The sequence below is a fragment of the Nannospalax galili genome, unplaced genomic scaffold, assembly GCF_000622305.1.
Source record: "Nannospalax galili isolate Female #2095 unplaced genomic scaffold, S.galili_v1.0 scaffold279, whole genome shotgun sequence".
NCBI classification, from domain to species: domain Eukaryota; kingdom Metazoa; phylum Chordata; class Mammalia; order Rodentia; family Spalacidae; genus Nannospalax; species Nannospalax galili.
Window position 1 is genome coordinate 3,242,069 of NW_008343971.1, and position 25,697 is coordinate 3,267,765.

Genomic DNA, 25,697 nt, shown 5'->3' on the forward strand with positions numbered 1-25,697 from the left:
CATGTCCTGCATTATCTCTAGGGGGTTCTTGCTGTACTCCTCTAGAGGACTATTGGTATGGTGGGGATATGTTATTTTGGTTTTTCATGTTATTATTTTTTCTCTGTGATTTTGACATGTGAATTTCTTTTGTAGTTTCTGATTCTTGTGTGAGACTCAAGCCTTCAAGTTTAGTTCTGCTTCTTTTTGTGAACTTTACGTGTCTTTGTGGTTTACTTTTTGGGCATGAAAAGCTGGTTACTTTAAGCTTCTGGTTCTCTCTTTTGATTTTATATTAGAGTGGCCAGATTGCTTTTGTCTTCAGGAGTTCCCATAGAGGCCCAAGTCAGATGAGGATCAGATGCTCTCAGGTTGTCTCCTAAGGTCTGGATCCCTCCAGGAAAGATTTTGGCCTCAGGAATTTGGGGGTTGGGCTGGCCTGTGAGCTGGACCCAGGAAAGATGCTGGTCTAGGGCAGCTGGTGGCTGTGCCACCCAGAGATGCAAAGGCAGATGGGGGGGGGATGTGGCCCCAAGGGCTCCTGGGGTCTGCACTGAGGAACTGGATTGGTCTGGATGCAAAGGATCAGGATGCAGTGGTGGTTCCCCAGGTGTCTGGGGCGCCAAGATAAGGAATGGGACTGGACCCAGGCTAGGAGGAGAGCCCAGCAGGGAAGATGAGAGGGTGAATGAGACTGGGGAGTCAAGGCGAGGAGGGCGCGAGATGGGCTTACCCAGGAGAGAGAGGCCTGTGGGTCATGCAGGCCCAGGGAAGCAGAGCGTGTGTTCTTTTTTTTAAAAAATATTTCATTATTTTATTTTATGTGTATGAGTGTATTGCCTTCGTGTATGTGAGTGCACCCGTGTCATGCAGTGCTGCGGAGGTCAGCAGAGGACTTCGGATTCCCCTGGAACTGGAGTTATGGACGGTTTGTAGCTGCCATGTGGATGCTGGGAATCGAACCCAGGTCCTCTGTAAGAGCAGTCAGTGCTCTTAACCACTGAGCCATCCTTCCAGCCCATAAATGTGTATTCTTATAACCACAAACAAAAATTTTTAATAAGGAAAAACAGGGAACAGGAGGGGAGGTGCAAAAAAGTGCAGCCTTCCCTGAGTGGGCCCCATTCTCCTTCCCCAGTGGGGCAGCAGCAATGAGTGACATGAGCCAACGCCTCACTTCACGTTCCCAGATCAGCCAGGCTTTGGGCATCTAGACCACCCAAGGCTCAAAGCCCTGGCACCTGGCTCAATGATGGCCTGGTGTGGGGGTCCTGGGAAGCCAAAGGGTATGGGTTCCACTCTACTCCTCTAAGCCAGGTGCACAAATTTCACGTTGTCAGGTTTTGCTGTGTAGTTGTCCAGGCCACTATGGGACTCGCAATTATCTCCTGGGGTGAGATTTGTTGCCAGCACTGGGAGGCTGTGGCAGGCAGGGGTGGACTGGGGCTCTTGTCATACATTGTTAGGACCACCTGTGGAGAGGGAAGGCTGTGCATTCTGGGAAGGAAACAGTTCTGTACCACTCCCCTCCTAGTTACAGTTTCTCGCTAAAATGTTTAAATTATATGATCATTAAGTGACTATACTTATTAGAGAAGTTTTGAACTATACAGGAAAGTCTTTAAAAAATTTTTTTATTAGTGCTAGAGAGATGGCCCAGCATTTAAAAGCACTGACTCTTCTTACAGAGGACCCTAATTCAGTTCTTAGCACCCACATGGCAACTAACAACCACCTGTAACTCCAGTTCCAGGGGATCCAACACCTTCTTGTGGCCTCTGAGGGCCACAAGATACATGTGGGTACATTTATATACACACATCCAAAACACTCAGATACATAAAATAAAAAATTTAAAAATTTAAAATGTAAATCACATTTAATTTATTCATTTATTTATTGTGTGTGAAGGAATTGGAAATGTGAACATGCAACGGGGTGTGTGGAGGTCTTAGGTCAACCCATGGGAGCCAGTCCTCTCCTTCCACCATGTGGATTCACAGGATCCCCACCAGGGATAGAACTCAGGTTGTCAGGCTTGATGGCAAATGCCTTTACCAGCTGAGCCATCTCACTGGCCTCAGATACAGGAAAGTCTATAGAACAAGGTCAAGTCCAGCCATGATACATTCACTCATTCAGCCAGCAACAATGAGCAGTCCTCAGGTCCTGAGTACAGAACAGCAGCTAGAGACTCCATCTCAGCCCTCCAGACATCATGTGTCGGGGCTGGGGATGCAGCACAGTGGTGGTGCAATTGCCTACTGTGCACAGGCCTGGGTTTGAGCTCCAGAATTGCATGAAAAAAAGAGAAAAGTCTGGGCTAGGGAGACAGCTCAGTGGTTAAGAGGGTGTTCTACTGACCTTGCTAAGGACCAGCACCCATATCAGGCAACTCACAACTACGTGTAACTCCAGTTCCAGGAGATCCAATGTCTCTGGCTTCTGTGGTTACTGGTACGTACTCACACCCAGACCCACACACATATACATAATTAAAAATAATAAAATAAATCTTTTTAAAAAATGTTATTTATTACTTTTTATTTTATGTGTATGAGTGTATTGCCTACGTGTATGTGAGTGCACCCGTGTCATGCAATGCCACAGAGGTCAGAAGAAGGCATCAGATTCCCTTGGAACTGGAATTAAGGACAGCTCTTAGCTGCCATGTGGGTACTGGGAATTGAACCCAGGTCCTCTACAAGAGCAGTCAGCGCTCTTAACCTCTGAGCCATCTCTCCAGACCCATAAAATAGATCTTTTAAAAAAGAAAAGTCATGCTTCAGGAGAGAGGAGTGGGGAACAAGAGCATCTCCAAGATCCTCTTTGTTTTAATAGCAGCAATGGGGACCGGGAGGTGGCTCACTTGATAGAGTGGTTGCTTAGCATGCATGAGGTCATGAGTTTCATCCACAGCATTCCATAAACTATGTACGGTGATGCATGCCTACAATTCCAATACTCCAGAGGTAGAGGAAGGAGGGTCAGAAGTTCAAGGTCATACTTGGCTTCATGGTGAGTTTGAGGCCAGCCTAGGCTATGTGAGATCCCATCTCCAGTGAATAAGTAAATAAATAAATATTAGCAATAGTCACTGCCTTGGGTCTTTAATATTTGTTAAAAAACCTTCATGCATGGTCTCCTTTAGTCTTCTCAAAACCAAAAGAAGGATTCATCTGCATTTTACAGATGAGAAAGTGGAAGTTTGGAAAGACAAAGGAGGTCACTGAAGGGCACCTCATGAGTCACACTGCAAAAGCCCTTTCCCTAGGCTTTCCTGGTGTCCTGCTGCAGAAGGATACTGTCAGGCCATTAGAGATAGAACTGCCAAGGGCAGAGATCGGGAGACTCAGCTCAGCCATGGCCCCGGAGCCACGAGGGGGCAGCACAGGCTGTGTTGGCAGGGCCGCTCTGTCCCCAGCTGACTGCGGGCTCCCGGTGGCTGTCCTGGGTCAAAGCCTGAACCTCTGGTGGCCAAGAATAGCAAGGGGCTGTAATTCACGCGGGTAGGTGCCTTCCCAGGTTTCGAAAGCCCCTCACGTCATCCCTGTCATTTCATAATCCTGCTCACAGGATACTTTTTCCATCTTCCTCAAGCAGGTTTGGTGTGGGCCAGGAAAGCCTTCCTGCTTCCCTAGGAGGTGTGCTAGATGCTGGGCAGGCTGGGGTCACAGACATTGAAGAAAATAAAAGAAAAACAGAAAACCCAGGGCTTGCCCTTGACGGAGACTGACACCTAAATAAATAAGCAAGGTATACGGTGTAAAGTACAAAGACAGATAAGCATTTAGATTCTATGACAGCACAGAGGAGGAGAAAGAGATGGGAATTGTGAGCTGGAGGCTGACTCAGAGGTGGACCAAGGTTGGGTATCCGTTTGAGGGGGTCCTTGTTGTACTTGATCTTAAAGCAATGGGTGTTCTCCTTTACATGAGCAAGGCCACAGAGAGACTGAGATTCTAGAGACTGTCAGGTAAAGGGTCCCAGGTCGAAAAGTATTAGGTGGCAAGAGCACGTTATATATTCTAGAGATGGGGCTGGGGGTGTAGCTCAGCTGGTAGAGTGCTGTCTAGCATGCAAGAAGCCCTGGGTTCAATCCTTAGCAGCTCATAAACTGGGCATGGTGGTACACACCTGTAATCCCATCACTCAAGAGGTGGAGAAAGAAGCAGAAGGATCAAGAGAAGAGCTCAAGGTCAACCTCAGCCACATAGCTAGCTAGGGACCAGCCTTGGCAACACGAGACCCTATCTAAAAAAAGAAAGACAGGAAGAAAGAAAGAAAAAGAGGAAGGAAGGGAGAGAGATAAAGAACTGGGGAGATGGCTCAGTGGGTAAAGTCTGGATCCCCAGCATCCATGTACATGCTGCGTGAGCACTGTGGCCCACCTGTAATCCCAGGGCTCTGGAAATAGACTCAGAACATCCTTGGGGGAAGCTGACTGGCTACACTGGCCAAATCAATGAACTCTGAGTTCAAGTGAGAGACCCTGCCTCAGTATAAAAGATGGAGAGTGATCAGGAAGACGCCCAGCATCAACCTCTGGCCTGCACATGCACATACATATTCATGAGCATCTGAACACACGAGCCCACACATGAATGAATAGACATATACATGCACATGAATACCACTCAGAAAAATAAAATTAAAGAAAAAAATCTGAAGATCATGACTCTTGCTTCTCTAAGTCCTGGAGTAGGGTAGGGTTTGGACAGCTGATGCGAGGCCAGGGATATGCCTTAGCAAGAGATGGTGGAAAAGGGGGCAGAGATAGGAGATTGTTACAGGTCCAGTCAAGGGCTAAGGACCCCAAAGGCTAGTGTGGGTCAGAGAAAACTTTGCTGTTCTAGTTTGTTTTCAATTGCCGTGACAAAACACTCTGACCAATACCAACTTGGGGAGAAAAGGGTTTATTCGGCTTACATCTCCCCGGTCACAGTCCACCACTGAGGGAGTCCAAGGTAGGAACTCGGGCCAGGAACCTGGAGGCAGGAGCTGAAGCACAGGCCATGAAGGAACACTGCTTATTGGCTTGCTCCCTGGCCCCTGTTCAACCTGCTTTCATTTGTAAAAAAATATTTTATTTATTATTTTTATTTTGTATGTATGTGTGTATTGCCTGCATGTATGTAAGTGCACCCATGTCCTGCAATGCCCAGAGTTACAGACAGTTGTTAGCTGCCATGTGGGTGCTGGGATTCAAACCCTGGTCTTCTGCAAGAACAGCCTGTGTTTTAGCCGCTGGCCCTCAACCTGCTTTTTTATACAACATAGGCCCACCTGCCCATGGGTGCTGCCATACCCACAGAGGGCTGGGCCCTCCCATATCACTCAGTAATCAAGAAGATGCCCCACAGTCATGACCACATGCCAGTCCAATGGAAGCAATTCACCAAGTGACACTCCCTCTACCCAGGTGTGTCAAGTTGTCACTAAAGCTATCTAGCACACTTGTGTATCCTCTTTGCACTGTGCCCACAACAGCCATGGTCCTTCATCTGCAAAGGTGTCAGAAGAATGTGACCCAGCCAGGATTCTTCTCCTAAGACAGAGACAGAGGCTTTCAGGTTTATCCAAGTCAGAATTATTCCAGTGGGATCCCAGGCCTCCGTCCCACACCCTATCACATCTCCCCACAAAAGGTCTGAGAGGGCCTGGCTCCATGAGGTAACTCCGTCGCACCTGTTTTCATTCTTAGCTGAAAACCTGTGTGGTCTGTGAAGCCCTGTCCTCCTCCAGGACTGGCCCAGAGCGGGATGGGGTTTCCAAAGTAGAGGCAGCACTGAAGATGCCACTGTGGCTCTACCTGCTCACTGTAGTCCAGAAGCCTTTGGGGTGCTCATCCCCTGGGCATCTTGGAAACAGATGTGCCACTGAGCAGCCAGAAGACTGCCTGTGTCACATGTGTGAGAAACCTGTTTTGCCAAATGTTAATTTTAGCACCACTCTGGCCGGGCTAATGCCAGAGGGCAGTGTTAGGCTGCCATCCTCAAACTTCATCCTATAGCAGGACCCAAGGGCAAGAGAGAGCAGAGGGCACTGACCTTGGGCTCCTATGCAGTGTCCAGAACACACTCGAAGCTTTGTTTTGTTTTAGCTTCTCCTCTTTTCTCTTTCCTTTCCTTTCCTCCTCTTTCTTGTCTTTCCTGCTCCTCTTCCTTTAAATTTTTTACATTTATTTTGTGTGTGTGTGTGTGTGTGTGTGTGTAAGTGATGGGGCATGGGCTTGAGTGCCATGGTGCAAATGTAGAAGTCAAAGGACAACTCTTGCAAGTGCAGGAGCCAGTTCTCTTTCCACTATCTGGGTGTTGGAGACCAAACTTGGATCATCAGATTTGGCTGCAAGTGCCTTTACCCAATGAGCCATCTCACTGCCCCAGAATTGTTTCTTTGGCCTGTCATTGGTATGCCATGTGAGGTGAACAGGCATGAGTTTATGTCTCCCCAGGAAAAGTAAGGAACACAACAGAACTCTTTCTAAAATATAACTTCATCACAAGCATTCAATCTCTGCCGTGGGGGTTTCTCTACCTTTGCACTGCTGTCTCTAGCTCAGGAGGAGCTCGTAGTTGGTGATTTCACAGAATTCCTCAGAACTTGGTGGACTCATACTTGTCTGCGGCTCCCCAAGGACAGACCCTCATGACTACATGTCTGAGGAGGACAAGTCCTGCCTGAGCTCTGCCAGACCACCTCAGTTACCCCTGAGGCCCTGTTGGCTAGTAGGGTTGATAGACAGGTGACAGCCATCTGCTAACACAGCAAGTGGGTACTCGGAATGGGTATGGAGCTTCTGGGAGCTCTAATGAATCTGCTACTGGGGAGAGAAGACAGAGCATGGGCCAGTGTCAGGAACATTTGAGCCGCACCCCTGAAGATTGAATGGGATTTACAGGTGGACAGAGGATGTTCACGGTGGGGGTAAGGCCTTAAAGACATAGAAGTCACAGCATATAGAGGACAGTGTGAAAAATGAGAGAGAGAGAGAGAGAGAGAGAGAGAGCACAAGAGAGAATCTTTCACTCTTTTACCCTTTTCTGGCTTCTTATTGATGTCCTTCTCTAGCCTGTCCCCTCCTTCTGGCTCACAACTCCTGCATTGCACCCCACAATTGCTGCCTGTTCCCTTATAAGCTCCCTGCTTTGAACTTGTTCTGTACAAAAAGTTGCCTTTGAATCTGTTCTTCCTAAGCCTGTCTCAGGCTTGGCCTCCAGAGGGACAGATACTCGATCCAGCCCACGTCTGATGCGGGGCACTGCACTGGGAGCAGCTGCAAGGGTGGCGTTGACTCCAGATGGAAAGTGTTTGGAGAATTCTAACGTGACATCACACAACCCGATACTGCACAGGGTGTGCTGCGCTTCTCAGATGCCGAATGAGGCCATTCTCAGCCCAGCTAGCTCAGATCAAGGGACTTTGACTTGTTGGGGGTGGGTGGGGGTGGTGTCTAGAACCAAAGGGTAGCCCCAGGAAAGGCCTTCTGGGTGTCCAGACCTGCACTGAGACCATCTTGGATGTAAACTGGTACTCTTCATCTGTTCCCAGGGAAGGGCCTGCACTGATGCCACTGTCTGGAGTGAGGCCCAGTGTGGCCACTCTGGGCTCTCCTACTCAGCCCAGAGTCCTGTTATCGCTCCTCTCTCAGTCAGGCCTCTATTTCCAAAGGGTTGCTGCTGCTCTGCCATGTGGCCTTCTACAGCCCAGTCCCAGGCCTGTTAAGCCCTGTTGAGCCAGGTGAAGAGCTGGGGTTGCCCCAGCCGTAGGCTGGAGGATGAAAGGGGAGCCCTGTCACAGCTGACATGGTCCTCCTGGGCCCTGGCCCAGGGCTTGTCTTCAAGGCACCATCTGTCACCATGAGAGCTGATCAGGGACAGAAGGCTGGCAGGGGGGATCAGAGGGCAGAGCTGGAGGGAAGTCACAGGAGCCTGCAGAATGGTTTGTGTGATATCTCCCTTGGCCCCTCTCCTGCCACCTTCACCCGCCTGGGCAGCTTGGCACTTGCACTGAAGGGTAAGAGTGAGGAGTGGTCAGCTCCCAGCTCAAGTTGGCTTCCACTGACCTGACGTCCAAGAGTGTTGTCTTCTGGGGAAGCCAGAGGGCACAGCCAGATGGTCTCCAGCCCAGGCAAGCATCCAGTTCCAGGCATCACCACAGTCACTGCTGAGCCATAGACATGAGTTTGGAACTGGGCATCAGGCCACAGGACAGGTTGCTTGGGGTTGGCAGCCTCACTGGCTCTCTGCCCCCTCCCTGAGAGCTGGGCATCCTCAGAATACAGAGGTGGACAGGGCAGGGACTCCTCTGGTGAGGACACATCCCTAGCAGGGCACAGCCCTTGGGTCAGGAACATGCCCACACAGGCTAGGAAACAGAAGGGGTTACCTGTGTCCTCAGCAGGCCATTCCTGAAATCTTCCACTTTAGAAAGGGTCAGGAAGATGGAGAGAGGAGAGTAGAGGAAGGTCAGGGAATTGGAGAACCAGAAGGAAATGGGGTAAGAGGAAGGTCTGGAGAAGAAAGAAGACAGCATGAGAGGGGAAGGGGGAAGAAGAGTAGGGTGGACTCTAAAGGAAGACAAGACAGAAGCTTCCCTTCTGCCATTGGCCGGAGGTTCAGGGTTGGTATGAGAACCGAGGTTTCAGAATCTTGCTCTCATCCATATGACCCAAAAGTTGCCCATCCCCCAAACACAATAACATATTTCCATAGTCTTTTAATAGTCTCTTAACTGTGGGTGGGCTTCTATAAAATCAACAAGTACTGTTTTATTTCAAAGGGAAGAATTGGGCACACCTAAGCAAAACCAAAGTCCAGCAAAGTAGCTCGAGGCTGGACATCTGGGATTCACTCATAATCTTCTGGGCTCCAAAGGGTACTGCAGCTCCACTGCTCTGACTCTGCAGTCCACAGCACACACAGCTTGTCTTGCAGACCCAGGCCAGCTCCATTCCACACCTACTGCTGTCCTTGGTGGTCGTCCCATGGTCCCAGCATCTCCAAAAAGCTGGGGTCTCCACTGAAACTGAGGCTACACCCTCACCAATGGCCTCTTCTTGCCCCTTGGAGTGCAAAACCAGATTCTCTCCATGACCCCTTCAATCCAGGGGTCTTCACTGCAACTGATGCTGCACTTTCACCTATGGCCTTTCCTGGCCTCTCAGAGTGCCAAGCCTCAGCTGCTGTCTGTGATCCCTTCACGCTTTCAGCACCAGAACCATGCAGGAGACTCTTACACATTACCACGTCCTGCTTCCAGCTTGAGATAGAGGCTCAGGTCCCCTCTGTGTGCTGACCCTGAGGAAATACCTCCCAGAAGACTCCACCACAGTGATGCTGGTCTCTTACTACTTACAGCTGATTTTTCAGGCCCAGCTAAGCAGCATCAGTTGTCCCAGTAAAGCAAAGGTTTTACTTCAAATTCTGGTCTCTTCTTAATCACAGCTGATTCTTCAGCCCCAGACGACCAGAACCCACAGATTCTCAATTCAAAAGAATTCTAAAGAAACAGCTTAGCTCACATGATAGAGTCCGAGTAGTCCAACAATGGCTGCACCACACTGGAGAGGCTGAGAATCTGTAGTCGCTCAGTCCACAAGGCTGGATGTCTCAGTAGTCCCAATCTGGTGCTGAAGGTCTGACAAATTCCAAAAGATCAGCTAGTCTTCAGTCTACAGCAGCAAGATGAACTCACTAGCGAGAGAGAAGGCAGGCAGCAAGAAGGAAGTGTTCTCTTCTGCCGTGGCCTTTATACAGCTGCCATCAGCAGGTAACACCCACGTTTAGTGTGTCTTCCGGCTTCAGATGATCCACTCAAGAAGGTCTCTCTCATTTCAGTTAATCCCAGATCCAGTCAAGTTGACCCCTAGGATTAGCCATCACACTGTACCAGTTATTCTTCTGTTGCTGTGATAAAACACCATGACCAAGGGAACTTATAGAAGGAAGAGTTTATTTGAGCTTATGGTTCCAGAGGAGTTAGAGTCCAACATGGCGGGGAGGCTTGGTGGCAGGAGGTGGCTGGAGCAGGAGCAGAAAGCAGAGGTTCACATCTTCAAACAGGCACAGGAAGCAGAGAGTGCCTGGAAATCCCACAAGGCTTAAGAACTCTCAAAGCTGGCCCCCAGTGAGGAGCTTCCTTCAGCATGGCCATACCTCCTAAAGCCTCCCAAAACAGTGTCACCACTGGGGACAAAAATGTCCAAATTTTGTCCTATGGGGAACATTTTCATTCAAACTACCACATGATCTGAGTTAGATTCCTGGGACCCACAAGATGGAAGGAAAGAATCAGTTCCCATAAGTCGTCCTCTGACTTCCACATGCGCACTGTGACACCCCCCCCCCACATACATATGCACACAAGCATGTGTCATGTCCTGTTACCTGAGGTGTTTTCAGTGACCCACCCATTTATCAATTTCCTCCTGTGATACTTTAAAGATGTCTACAAACTCTTTGACACTTCTTGCAGAAGGTAGTAGCTAACAGCACTCCTCCTGAGTCTGGGCTGCACTTAGTGACTCACTCCTAATGGATAGAAAGAAGAGTGGAAGTGTGTGACTTCTAAGAGGAGGTCATAAAAGGCAGTGTAGCTCGTTCCTTTCTCTCTCTTGGATCACTTGCTCTGGGTGTGCCAGTCACTATGTCATGAGACATATCAGCAGCCATTCCAGGAGGGAGGGGCAGGACCCAGACCTTCCGCCTTCAGATGACTGAAGCCCCTGCTGACATCTGGACTGTACCTCACAACAGACCCCCAAGCCAGCCCTTTCATTTCCCCCCGTTAAATCACTCAAATTTCTGGCCTTAGAGAAACTTCCACAGAAGAAAAATTTATTGTTTCAAGCCACCAAGTCATGGGTAATCTGCTGTGCAGTCAGGGCTGGCGCTATGGTGAAGCAAATAGTGTGCCTAGGGCACACGGAGGAGAAGTTCACTTTCAGGGTTGCAGAAGCCTGGGGTCGAGCTGGTGAGATGGCTTACTGGGTGAAAAGCACTTGTCACCAAGTCTGATGACCTGGGTGCAATTCCCAGGTCCCGCATGGTAGAAAGAGAGAACCGACTCTTGCAAGTTGTCTTCTAACCTGCATACATGTCCTGTGCCACATGTGTATGCATACACAGGCAGACAGACAGACAGACACACACACACACATACACACCCACGTAAATAAATAATAAATAAAAATGCTTTAATTTAAAAAGGTCAGGATTGGATCATGGCCATAAGTGTGTGTGTGTGTGTGTGTGTGTGTGTGTGTGTGTGTGTGTGTATGTGTATGTGTGTGTGTGTGTATCTTTAAATGTGCCCTCCGCTCCTCACCCACCTCATCTTAGTCTTGCCCCCTTGGTATGGGAGGAGTTATACCTCCACACCCCTTTTCCTCTCCCCAACACTCTCTGTCTTGATTCCCAATGTTCTGAAGAAGCTGGCTGTGGTGGTTGAGTAAGTGTCCCCCATATGCTTCAAATATTTGAATACTCAGCCCCAGTTGGTGGCTCTGCCTTGGGGGAACTGCTTGTGGAAGATTAGGCGGTGCCATCTTGCTGGAGGAAGCAGGTCACTGGGGGCAGGCTTTGAGAGTTCATGAGCCTCCTTTCCACTTCCATCCAGTTGGTCTCTCTGCTTCCTGTGCCTGCTTGAACTACTCAGCTTTCTGTTCTGGCTGCCTCTTGCCATGACTCCCCACCATGATGGACTCATCCCTCTGTATCCTAAGCCAAATAAACTCTTCCTTCTATAAGTTGCCTTGGTCATGTTTGTTTTTCGTCTTTTTTAAGTCCAGCCACAGAAAAGTAACTAATATACTGACTCCATCCAACCAAGCCAGTTAGGACTTCTCTCTCTATTACCCTCTGTGATTAGGTCCATTGGGCCATGTGACCCAATCCTGTCCAATCAAAATAGATATTGAGCCTTTGCTAGAACAATCACAGGCAGACAAATGGTACAGATATCCTATTTTTCGGATATGAACGATTGTAAGCTTCAGGCAGCCCCTTGGGACCTCCCAGGGGACCTTGTTTGGGGGTAAAGGAAATAGCGGGAAACAAAGCGGCACAGTCTTTGGGGATTCCATTCAGAGGCTTGATTAATACCTACCTGGAGCCTACCTCATCTTGGGGCGCCTCAGTCCAGTAAGCTAAGCATTTTCCTTTTAAAATTTAAACCAGTTTGGGTCTGGTTTTAGGTTACAAGGCAAAGAAAAGCACAAATGTGATGTTAAACCCACAGAGGAGACCCCCATCACTTACTCACACAGATGCTGCCAAGCATACAGCTGCTCCACACTGTGCAGAGTGAGTATCCAGATGTTCTCTTACGCTGCTCTTGTTTCAGCCAGATGTTTAGCATCTTGGAGACGGGAGGTTAACATGATTTAATGTTCAAACGCATACACCCTTCCCTCTCTGCTGCTTCCCTCTGGATCTGGTGCCTGCCTGCCCCTAGCCGCTCCCAGGTTGTCATGCCCTGCTCTCTCCTGTGCCTGCTTCCTGGAACAGGTGTTAAGTTTTGTGTTATCCCCTCACTTGTCCCCACTCTCCACAGTTCTCTACAGTTAGCCAGAGAGCCAGCCTGGTAGCTGTGCAATAGCCCGTGTTGCATGAAGAGATGAGCTGGAGCCACAGTTCTTCCTTTGCCTCTCTGAATGAAGCTATCCCAAAGAATCCCTGGTGGAGGCAGGCTGCAGAGCAGAGCTTGGTCCATGGGAGGACGTTAAGCATGCAAAGTTCTGTGGGAGCAGAAATAGGGAAGATAAAAGTGAAAAGAACTGACTGTCCTAGAGCTTAGGGAAAAATAAGACGTCTACAATGATGATAAGATGGAGTTGGCCACAGGAATAGGCAGAAGCCCAGAGAGAGAGAGAGAGAGAGAGAGAGAGAGAGAGAGAGAGAGAGACAGAGACAGAGACAGAGACAGAGACACAGAGAGAGACAGGCAGAGAGAGACAGAGACAGAGAGAGACAGGGAGACAGAGAGTCACTGATAAAGAGATGGGGCACAGGAGTCTGGGGAGATGGCTCAGTGCTGCACAAGCATGAAAACCTGAGTACAAATTCCTAACACCCTGGGTGCCATGTCTTGATCACTGGCTTATATTAAGAAATAAAACCTGACCTGGTAGCATGTGCTTGTAATCCCAGAGTTGGGAGGGGTGGGGGACAGGTAGATTCCTAGAGCTTGCTGGCTAGCCAGGCTAACAGAGACAATGAGCTTCAGGCTCAATGAGAGATCCTTGCCTTGAAAAATAGGATGGAGAGTGATAGAGGAAGGCACCTGGCATCAATCTCTGGTCTCCATACATGGATGCTCACATGCACGCTCTCATATGTTCTCTCTCTCTCTCCCTCTCTCTCTCTCTTTCTCTCTCTCTCTCTCTCTCACACACACACACACACACAGACACACAAACACAGACTAACAAGAGAAGAGACAGAGTATGATTACTTAGGATAGGATGCATTGTACTGTGGATACAACTCCAAACCTTAGTGATAACCTCCCAGGTTTTATTCTTGACCACACATAGTTTGTCCAACACAGATCAGTAGGGAATATTCAAAGTGTGATAATCATGGGAGAACAGTTGACCTAACTTCCACGACTGCAGAGGCAGGAGAAAGAAATTCAGCTAACTGCACATCAGCTCTGAGGCTTCTGTCTAGCGACAACTCACACCCCCTTTCCTTGCAACACACTGGCTGAAGTGAGTCTTGTAGCTGTACCTAAAATTAAAGGGAGGAAGAGACAGGTGATGCCACTGTAGAGACAGAAACAGGAACATATGTGACCAGCCTTATCAACTGTCACAGAGAGCAGAGCTGCCTCATATGCCCCAAGTCAAGATTTCTCGAGGCCCTGACATTCTATGCTCTTGGTTGGGCTCCCATGAGATCCCCCTTATTGACTTACACATGCCTTGCACATTTGTGTGTTGCCACTTGAAGTACCCCTCCACAGACATCTTAATTCATCTGGATGCACCTTTTGCAACTGAGCTCCCTCCCTCAATAGGCCTAATGTCACCTTTGTGTCTCTGTGGGATTTTGTTGTTGTTTTGATGGTGTTGGGGAACCAATGCAGAATTTTACAGATTCTAGGCAAAAGCTCTACCACTGAGCTACATTCCCAGTCATGACTTACTTTCTTTACTATTATTTATTTATTTATTTATTTATTATTGTGTGTGTGAGAGAGAGACAGGGAGAGAGAAGAGAGAGATATCTCTTCTACCACGTGGATTTTGGAGATCAAACTAGGGGCACTGGCTTGGTGGTAAGTGCTTTTACCCACTGAGCCATCTTCCCTCCCTCCCTCCCTCCCTCCCTTTCTCCCTCCCTCCCTCTTCTTCTCCTCTCCACTCCATCTTTTACATCTTCATTGTTTTCAGTCTTCATCATCTCTGCCATCTTTGTCTTTGTTTCCCTTTCTTCCTCCTCTTCCTCTCCCCCTCTTCCTCCTTCTTTGTTTTTGCTTTTATGTAACCCAGCCTGGCTTGGGGCTCCCCATCCTCCAGCTTTAGCCACTCACATACTGGGATTACAGGCTTGTGTAATCCCAGCCCTGTCTCTGTTTTATAATGAAGTGGGTACAGATAGGCCTTCCCCCCTTGAGACTGTCAGAGATGAGCTCTGGAGACTTTATGGGTACACACGAATTCTCCAGATATATATTTTCTAGTGTTTTCTATTTGCCAAGATGTGTGCTAAGAAATTTGTCTGATGCTGGGTGTGGTGGCACACGCCTTTAGTCCCAGCACTTGGGAGGCAGAGGCAGGTGGAGCTCTGTGATTTCGAGGCCAGCCTGGTCTACAAAGTGAGTTCCAGGCCGAAGACCCTGACTCAAAAAGACCAAAAAGGAAAAAAAGAAAATTGCCTGACATGACATACTTCATTTAAAACACTTTCACTTTGGGCTGGAGTGAGATGACTCAGCAGGTAAAGGTGCTGCCTACCAAGCCTGATGACCTCAGTTTGTTCTCTGGGTCCCTCATGGTAGAAGGAGAGAACGTCTCCTACAAGTTATCTTCTGATCTCTACAAGTACTCTGTGGCACATGCATGGACACACACACACACACACACACACACGCACACACAAGTAAATAAATAAATGTGATTTTAAAATTAAAAAAATAAAACCACTTTCATCTTGCTGATGGAAGAACTTGGGCTTAGAGAGCTCAACAACCCGCTGGGGGTGTAACTTCAGTGGCTGTGCCCCTTACATTATAGCACTTAGCCAAAAGAGATGAGTGGTGGTCAACCCTGGGACTGAAGTTCGTCTCTAAGAAGGGAAGGGAAGAGGTGGCTGTAGCCAGGGCAAAGCTTGCCTCTCAGGATTGAGACAGCCTTGGATTTGGGAGAATCAGTCTTAGTTGCATGTCATGTCCACCGGCTGCCCCTTACCTGTTAGAAGAAGGCATGAAGCTGGTCCTTTCGCAGTGCCCGTCTGGGAGACACTGGATCTTCTTTCTTGTTCTATGTGACTTTCTGTTCCAGCAGTCCTTAACTGTCATTGCTGAGTCCCCATAGCCACTGCAAACTCCATCAAGTCCCTCACCCTGAGGCCTTGCTCATTCTGCTGGCTCCCTTTGGGTACCAAGGTCTTCCCTGTGTACAGAGCTGGCACCATGGAGAAAGGCCAAGCTACTTGGGTTCCTGGGGCATGTCTCTCTCAACCCTTCCTCACAGTTTGACCTGCCCAGTTTCTGATGTGACTGCCCCCTTACTCCTGATGTTTGACAACTCTTGGGGCCTGAGGGGAAAGAAGACCTCCCTCTGAGTCCAGGCCCTGTGTACTGCATTCTTCTCAGCACCCCAGTTTCTGAGCAGAATGTTCTTTGTCATCTGTGTGGTGGCTTGGCTGCATCTGTGGCTGTCTGTCCTCAGTTGTAGTGTGCACATCACTTCTCGGGTCCTTCTCCACTTCTACCACTCATCTCCTCCTTCCTCACCCATCCTAAGTTCTGTGTTCCAGCTCCAACATCATCCCCTAAGGGCAGAGATGAGTACCATATCCCAAGACCACGTGGACTATTAAGCAAATCTGCCAGAACCACCTCTTCCCCAGGGAATGAGCATCCCACGGGGACAGAGCACTCTGCCGCGACTGACCTTCAGTGTCCTGTCCCCACAAGCCCTGGCCCTTTCTAATGGGCCATGGCGGCACTCCCCTATACTGATACCTGGCCTTTGCCTGACCTCATGAGCAGGCCTGGGCGCCGGCCTCAGCCTTCGCTGGCTGGCCCGTCCCCGGCCGCCCAAGCCTGGGTTATGACATCTTTCCACTGAGCAGCTCTTATTTTGAGAAGGCAAACCCCGGGGCGCCCACAGGCATGTGCACACGCTAGCACACGCACACACACCCTGTCCAGAACCCTGACGCCGCACGCACTGGCCTTAAAATCTGCCTGGCTGTGTTTATTTTTCTTCCTCTGATTTCCTCTTTGGAACAAACAGCAGTCCTGTAGCCGACCACCCTCTCCTCCCAGCTCCCCAGCCTCCCCCCACTTTTCTCTCCTGTTCTCTGCGCTCAGTTGTGAATGAGAACAGAGTCTGTCTTTTAGCAGCAGCCTGAATGAATTGGTCTCAGCCTCAAAGCCGGCAAGAGAGGAGGGGTGATGAGCGAGCGGCATTTGGGTTTGCTTCTTAAAAGCTCTTTGCACCCCCTGAAGCTTATATTTTTCCATGTGCCTCCCCCCAACCCAGGACCCCTCCTTTTAAAGTTTATTTTTCGGTCCCCCGCATTTTGTTTTCTGTTTTCTACAAGGGAGACAGAATTAGGGCCTCAGAAAAACAAGGCCCGACTGCCAACTGGAAATGTTTGCTCTGGGGGCGAGTTCGGAGGCTGGCGTCAGGCGGGGCAAGATCCGTGCCAGTGGAATGTGATTTGGGGAGGAAGCTGCAGGTCACTCAACTGCTGGCAGCCCGCCCAGGAGCAACTGGATGCTTTCTGGGCTGTGTGTATGCATGAAGACTTTCTTTCCCTTCATGCAAACAGAACCCCAGAGACGTGGAGACAGAAGCATTAGGAAGAAAATAGACAAGGGATTGGAAAACCAGGAGTGGGGTAAAGATGGGTGAGGTGGGGACAGGGGCAAGATCCTGTTAGCCACTTTGGTCAGCACCCACTGAGTCCTCAGCTCACAGAGGGGGTGTATTGGTGAGAGCCAGTGCGATACTGAGACTGAAAAGGAAGTCTTCCAGCACAGAGCACAACAAAGTTTGCCTGTAAGTCCCCACAGAGCAGGATGCATGGTGTTCAGGGAAGGCTTCCTGGAAGAGGTGTTATAAGCAAAACCCAGAAGCATGTGTAGCACTGTGCTAAAAGGCAAGAAGTTAAAGCCCATTGGTGGTTATCATGAGCCAAGCCTTTTCAATCCATGATCTCCTTAGTAGGGCCCTCCCCACCTTCCTTTGTGAGACGGGGTCTCATGTGGCCAAAATTGACCTCACACTCCATATGTAGTCAAGGATGCCTTTGATCTTCTAATTCTCTTGTCTCTACTTCTCAAGTGCTAGGATTATAGGCATGCACGACCATATCTGGTTTATGTGGTGCTGGGGATCATGTTAGGCAAACACTTGACCGACTGAGCTCCATCTCAGCCCTGATCTCCTTAATCTTCATCACAACCCCATTGAGGCTCAGTACTCTTTCGATCCTGATTTGGCAAATTAGGAAACTGAGGCCCAGAGAGATCTGGAAATGTGATTGCTCTCCTAGCTTGTAAGTGGTAAGCCAGAGTTCAACTTAGGGCTGTCTCTCTCCAAAGCCTGAACTCTCTTCCCCACCATTAATGGTCTTTTTGCATACCAGCAAATTTCTTAGGCAAGGGACAGTTCCTTTCCTGATACCCCATTAGTGAACTGTTCAGTTCAAGATGGAGAATGTTGGGGACCTAAGGAACCAGGGTAGCTTCCTAGGGCTCAGTTGATCAAGCATTTGGAGACTAGAGAGATAACTTATCTTCTTTGCCTGTTCCCAGGAGGTGGTGACTGGGACCCTGGGCAATTCTGCTACATTTCCTACCATGTGGGTCCTCTCCTACAGCCTGGCCATCTTACTGGCATCCAACACTCCACCTCACACCCCAGCAAGTGACCTTCCCATGCCAAGTTCTTGGCCACTCAGACCTTTGCTCAGGACCACTCTTTCCTGGGAGTCCTCAGAAGTTATCTGTGTTATTCTGCAAAGTACATGAAACTGAGATGAACTGGTCAGAATGAATCTACCCAGTGCAACCTCTGGAGTCAGGGTCAGGGAATGTGGAGCTCCACTCCTCCAGTGTGATGTCAGGCGAGCCCTTTTCCTTCTCGGGTCTTGGGATCCCCAGTTTTTAAAAAATTTAGTTTTTTAATTAACATTACTTTCTTTAAAATATAACACTATTATGTTTTAAAGAAAGCAATGGGCTTATACTGAGTTCAATATTGTATAACTGCATTAATTCAACAGAGAACCTAAACATTTTACAGCCACTTGTGAAAGAGCTGTATCTTTGCTCTGGAAACTGTGATTGAGCATATTAAAGCTGTAATGATATGCTTCTTCTAAAAAAATAAAAAATAATATTAAAAAATAACACTATTATACTGAAAAACTTTGCACAGGTTGGAGAATTTGGAAAGGGAGTGAATGACAAACTCACATTACAGCAACAGTGATAAATTCTCAGTATTGCTGAAGCTTGGTAGTATAGTTTTGTCCGTAAATAATACTAAAAAAATTATAATAGACATATAGAATTGTGAATTTACATTCTAAAGTAGATATTTTTAGTTTGAGAATTATATCAGTTTAGTTAGTACAGTACTGACTTTTTAAAAAACTTCCCAGAATGTGATTTAAAAAAATTTTATTTATTATTTTTATTTTATGTGTATACGTGTATTGCCTGCATGTATGTAACTGCACCCATCATGCAATGCCCCTGGAGAATAGAAAAGGGCATCGGATTCCCTGGAACTGGAGTTATGGACAGTTGTTAGCCACCATGTGGGAGCTGGGATTCGAACCTAGGTCTTCTGCAAGAATAGCCAGTTCTCTTAGCTGCTGAGCCATCTCTCCAATCCCCCAGAGTGTGATTTTTATCTCTTCAGGTTCAACTAGGTGCTTTACGTTTTCTGTAGGGCATAGGTGATGGCACACTGGGGTTGTAGAAGAGTAATAGAAAAATAACGAAAAACCTCTTGGTGCCTGGGATTGGAAGAGGTCCAACATCAAGGCCTGGATGCCCAGGACCATGTGTGGAGTGAGGACCACAGCTGGCCCTCAGGGGAGGTGGGAAGGCCATTCTAGAGACTCAGTCCTCTAAAGACCAGAATCTGCAAATGACAGGGATATCCCCTGTCCCTAGCATAAGCCCAACACAGAGACAAAGCCACTGCCCTTGTGCAATCTGGGATCTCAGGGGAGGGGGCTGTGGGGAGTGCAGCCACTCAGAGAAGACTGAAACTGCTGCCCAACATCGGGAAGTCCTCCATCCTCTACTTTGCTCCACCATCAGCACACCACCGGAGGAATGTGGAACCATGGCTCATGACTGGAGACCAAATCTCCAGGCTCATGTGAGGGAGGATCCCCAGTTTAAAAATGAAGAGTAGCCAGAATGGTTTTTAAACTACTGCAGACAATATAGTAGAAGTGATCAGTAGCTGTAGTGGGGTCAGGAAGGCTTGTCTGCAGTGCCTAGCAGAACATAGAAGGCTTCTCTGTCAGGAGAAGCAAGGTTGGGCTTAAGAGAGAAGGAAATAATTAGGCTGGCAAGGCAGGAGGAGATGGAGCAAAGGAGGTGGGGTCATGGTCAGAGTGGCCTAGGCCAGCTCAACCCAAGTTTGTTGGAAGGTGATTCATCTCATTCGAACAACTTGACTACTTGGAGGTTTTGTTATCCTGTGCCCAATGTTTAGTGAACTTTACCCACAGGTCCTGTTCTGACCAAACTGACTACTAGTCTTAGGTAGACTGACCCAAGGTTACCAAGGCCTGCCATGTTACCTGTATTGGTTGAAGTGTCTGGCCAGTTCCATGAGTCAACTTCTTCCACTAACTGTTTCCAGGAAGCAGGCAATTAACCCAAGCTAGTAGCTTCTTGGCGACAGCCTTTGGATCTGACATCTACAGTCCTGAGATCAAGACTGGGAGCCACTTGCTGACAGCAGTTAGCTTCCCAAGAAAGCCAGGGAAACCTCTGCAAGCAATGGGTTTTGGGACTCAGTCTCCCCCATCAATAAAGTAGAAGAAGGGCTGGAGAGATGGCTCAGCGGTTAAGAATACTGGCTGTTCTTGCAGAAGACCTGGGTTTGAATCCCAGCACCCACATGGAAGCTCACAACTGTCTGTAACTCCAGTTCCAGGGGATCTGACAGCCTCTTCTGTCCTCCACTGGCATTGCATGACATGGGTGCACTTACCTACATGCAGGCAATACATGCATACGCATAAAATAAAAATAATAAATAAAATATTTTAAATAAAGTAGAAGAGTCAAACTAGCACAGGCCTGGCCAACACATAGTGTGGACATTGCCACTCCTCAGTTTTCACTAATCAATTACAGTACTTCTCCCCAAAGGATCCAGATAGGGGCCTTCGAATCCTTTTCAACATAGGGCTTCAAGCCACCCCTACCAATCAATTAGATTTGGCATGTGTGATAAAAAGCATTTGTCCTTGGGACATTGGACATGGCTGAGCCTCCCTCCAGCTGTGCTGATCTAGGATAGCAACTGATTAGGTATCTTGTAGACTCAGTCCAGGCGGAGACCATCAGATCTCAGCTGTCCCTGGGGCTTCCCAGCTTTGAAGCGGCCCTAGAACTGGTGCCTTATTAATTTTCCTCACTGCTGATACATGTGGATTGTGTCAGCTCCCTTCTGCCCCCTCATGTTCTCTGACTGCTGCCATCAGCGGGGACTTTTTCAGAGAGCTGTAAAAATAGTTTTTTTTTTTTTTTTTTTTTTTTTTCAGTCAGGATGAACTGTTTACTTTCCTCATAAACTTATAGTAGAAGTAGACAGAATGCACTGAAGGCTCCATATAATACAAATACAAGCTGTAAGCAAGTGATTGAATATCATTCTACCCCATTTATATGTACAGTTGATAAAATTCATTTTCCTTTAAGTTGTTCCTGCCATGTATTTTATTACAGCAATGAGAAAAGTAATCAATACAATCACTGAGCTGCAATCCTAGCCCCCTGGTTTTGTTGTGTGTGTGTGTGTGTGTGTGTTAGAGGGGTGTAAAAAAATTTTTTTTTTTTTTTTTTTTTTAAGATGTCTACATTAAAGAAACAACTAAAGCCCCCCCCCTCCCTCTCCCTTTCTTTTCTGAGACTGGAGGAAATGGATTAGGGAAGACTTCACAATGAAGGAATGTACTCCTTGGGGAGCTGAAAGTTCTTTTTCTTTTAAAAAGAAGAGGATGAGAAAGAATTATCACACTCTAGTTTCCTATCCAGTCTCAGAGCACAACTGTGGAGACTGGTAACCATTCCTGGGCCTAGCCTCATTAGGCTGTTGACAACTAGGTCCTAAGGTGCATAGCTCTAAGGAGTCTATCACTTACTAGCTCACTGCATGCCCCCCTGGCTGATTAGCTCAGGATTTTCCAGGGCTCTGAGCAACCCCTGTCTCCCAGCTGCTGTGAAGGCTACAGGGGCTTCTATCTCTTAAGTGGAGGCTTCACTCTCCCACTGCTCTGCTCTGGGACGGGGAGGTATAGCACAAATGGTAAGGCTGAGAGGGGCTTAAGATCTGGGGTGCTGCCTCCTGTCTGTTCTCCATTTAGAGACGAAAAGTGAGTCTTGCAGGGGGTCAAGGTCAGGGTACAAATCTGGTCCTGGGAAGACCCACATCTCTTGGTTCATCTCTGGACTTGTAGATCACCAAGTCAGAGCTGTAGGGAGCTCGGCAGTATCTAGCCCAGAGCCCCTTGGACTTGAGTGATGCATACCCGTCTTGAGAGGAAACAGTGTCCCAAAGTTCTAGATTTGAACTAGACTCTTCTTTCTTTTTTAAAAATTTAAATTATGTGTATATAGGGGAGGCTATGCATATGAGTGCAGTGCTCACGAGGGCCAAAAGAGGCTGTTGGATCCCCTACAGCTGGGGTTACAAGAGGTGGTAGAAACCAAACTTCTGCAAAAGCAGTACATGCTCTTAACTGCTTAGCCATCTCTCCAACTTCTTTTTCCCTTTCTTCTTTTGAGACAGGGTCTCATGTATTCCAGGGTGTCCTCAAACTCCCTTTGTAGCTGAGAATGACTTTGTACTTCTGATCCTCCTGCCTCTACCTCCTGGGTGCTGGGATTACAGATTACACCACCATGCCTGATTTATGTAGTGCTGGGGATTGGAACTCAGGCCTTCATGTATGCTAGGAAAGCTACCAACCGAGCCAACCCAAGCCCTGAATTATACTCTTTTATATATGCTTTTCTTCCGTCTAGAACCATAAACCAAAGGCAAACTAATAAAGGAACACAAACAGGGGATCAATATTCCCATTACTCACATTAAGTTATTGTGATGGATAATACTGTCTGGCTGACGCAGAATCCCATAGGATGCACATTGCGGAAGCAGACAGCCTTCAGGAGACCACAGGTCTTCCTCTCTGTACCCACCAGAGCCTCCCCATCAATGGTCTCTAGAATAAGGAATGTGGGATACAGCACAAGGTCAGGGGAGGGGGAGGGCAAGGCCATGCCAGGGGAAACTGAGAGCCTGAAGACTTATTTGCTCTTTCCCCACTTGTCAAGTGTCCCCCCTTGGGAGCAGCACTGGAACAGCAGTGGCTGGCAGTATGTCAGCCTTGAGCAGAGCTCCCTGAGATCGAAATCATGCCCTCAGTCCTTAGCAGACCTGGATTATCAGGACAACATCTTGCTGCCTGCCAATGGGAGCCTTGCTGGGCTTTGTCTACCCTCAACACTGCTCCTCTCTGCTTCTTCTTATCTCTGATTGGGAAGCACAGATCATGAAATTCGACACACAAGGAAAGAATATCCTGGAGGAAGGTATAAACTGAAAAGAGCTGAGGTTCTAGTTGCAAAGGGGTGATAAGAAGATGCATTGGTGATCATGGCACATAACAACACAGGCATGAAAGAAGAAGGGAACAAGCCAAAGGTATGGATCTGCTAGGCAAATCCCACCTCCTTCCAGCCTGGCTCAAAAAGTATCCAGGAGCTGTTCCTCTACATTCTGCTTTCCACACTCCTCTTGAAAATTTGCCATTTTGCATTAGGCCAGAATTACCTTTCATGATGACACCTGTCTCCTTGCACCAGAATGGTAATTCTGTGAAGGCAGGGGTTTTTTTCTGTTTGTGGCTAGATCCCCAACCTTAGGAGGGATTTCTATGAACAGTATCCCAGTGTTATAGGTGCTCAGAGGAAATGGTAGGAACTGCCTATCCTTGATATGTGGATTCCTGATAGCAAGAACCTCATCAATTGCTTCCTACTACTAATCAGCACCATCATGGCCCCTGGATGGAGATCTGTCCAAGGTATGAATGACTGTTGATATGAACCTTTGTCTCCTCTCAATTTATCATACATGGAGAAAGTCTTGGAGACATCATGGTGCTCTCCACATGACTTGGGAACTAAGAGTTCCAACTGGCAGGAAGCTGGCACAACCAGTCCCTGAAAAGCAGAGATTCACTTCCATGGGCTCCATTAGCCAAGGAGTCATAGGGGAGCCCAGACTCACTGTTCCACTCTTCATGAATACAGAGAGGGAAGGAATCCATGGAAACCTTAACACATCTGAGCAAAGAAAGTTATTGGGAAGAGATGGACAGAGAGATGATAAGATGTTCTGCACTTCAAGTTCCCCTTCCCTCCTCCTCCTCTTCTTCCTCTTCCTCCTCCTTCTCATGCTCTTTCTTCTTTTCTTCCTCTGCCTTCTCTTTCTCCTCCTCTATTTTCTCCCCCTCCCCATCTCCCCTTCCCCATACTGGGGACCAAACCCAGAGCCATGTGCATGCATACAAGACAAGCACTCAAGCACTGCAGTCTTCTTGCTGCTTCTCCTGACTTCTGTCCTTCTCCCTCTCTCTTTTCCCTGACCTCAAGGGCCAGGACTAAACCCCTCCTCACAGGTACTGTCCTCTTCCAGAGAATTTGCTCCAATGGGGCAGAACACATGCTCAGGAGAGGGCTGGCACCAGCAGGTCTCAGAGCAGAACTATAGGCCCTCCCCTCCCTCCTGCAGAGTCATTTTTTACTGTCCCAACCTCAAGACTCTCCCTTTTCTATAGTTGGGATAGCCACTTGGGTGCAGAAAGATAGAAGGAAGACTGGATGTCTCATCCCCTGACCCAGCATCCTGATGGCTAATGGCAGCAGTTATGGTACCCTGGCTAGAAGGCAGGGAGAGAATTTAGGGGGCATCAGGATGACCCTATTCTTCTCACCACCCAGCTGGTCCTACTGGAACCAGCTGTGAGGCTGCCTGAGCAGAGCTCCCAAGGGTACCGATCCTGTTCAGTTCTCGTTTCATCTGGCTAATACTCACTTTCCCTGCTTTCTCCAATGAGACACAGCCACTTTGGAACAATCTGAAGAGCCAGAAATAGACTTTGGGTTCAGGAATGTAGAGTTCATGCAGCAAATATCCAAGATTCCTTCTCATCTGTCCAAAAATACAGTGATCACAGAGTTCCACCCTACAGAGCAATATCATGGTGAGTGCTGTGTACCAAGTACCTGTGGGGGTAGGTTCTATTTGGCAGTGCATGGGAAGCACCAGTGCATGGAGACCACAATCTAGACTCTGTGAGCTTGAGACCCCCAACTGTCTAAGGCAAGGCCACTGGCATTTGAGCCTTACCTGAAAAAAAGACCAGGGGGACCTCAGGCTGGACTAAGGGAGACCAGGGACTTCTGCTCCTACTCAGGCTGCTACCACAAGCAGAGACAACCTGCTGCCAAAAAAGCCAACCCTGTCAGTGGCTCAGTCCCTCACCTCCAGGTGCCAGTCATTGGCTCATAGGAGGAAGTAAAGAAAGGCTGTTCGGAGCTTAGGTTTTGGAGTTAGTTGGCCTGGGCTCAAATACTATTTCTATTGCTCCCTTTCTGTTAACAATTTTCTTCTGTTAGGAATCTTGAATTTCATGTCTGTATAACGGGTTTCCACCCTGCATTGTCATAAGGATGAATGACGTAGAACCCATAGTCGGTCCCTACATGGTAGTAATTATTAGCTCCTGGCTGCCTAGCATCGTCTCCAGTGGCATATGCTCTAAGCAACTGCCTTCTCTTCCTTTTCGTGTTTTACTCCTGTTCCACGGTGTAGTCATTCAAGGGATATGGAAATCTTCCTGTGTAAGCTCAAAAGGTTAACTCGGTGGGGGAAAGTTTAGCAGAGGGTATAGGTTTTCTTGGAGCTATCTGCATCATTTCATTCAAAGCAAGGGATGGGCCACCTGGAGAACTGAGAGCCTTTCCATCCTGGCACCTCTATGAATTTCTGAAATCCTTTTTGCTGTCATCACTCTTGAGTTCAAAGCCAACTAAGAAGCTCCTAGTAGGAAAACAGCAGGGTGTTGTGAGCCCCCAGGATTATACCACCAGGGGGCGCTGCGCAGCTGGTTTCTGTCCAGCTTCTTTAGGAGGCGGAGAAAAGGCAGAATCCAGAGTCCTAGGAGGAATACAGACAGGTTTGCCTCCTGGGATGTGGGAATATAGCTGGC

General features: G+C 48.1%; 1 long non-coding RNA gene across 1 annotated transcript; it reads right to left on the reverse strand.

The window, feature by feature from the left end:
* Nucleotides 1-10,240: 10,240 nt before the first annotated feature.
* Nucleotides 10,241-24,670, reverse strand: LOC115071569. The gene is made up of 3 exons (XR_003850665.1): nucleotides 24,521-24,670; nucleotides 22,509-22,643; nucleotides 10,241-12,718 (listed from the first exon to the last, which is right to left on the reverse strand). It is a non-coding gene; the product is annotated as an uncharacterized LOC115071569 (long non-coding RNA).
* Between the last annotated feature and the right edge of the window lie 1,027 nt (nucleotides 24,671-25,697).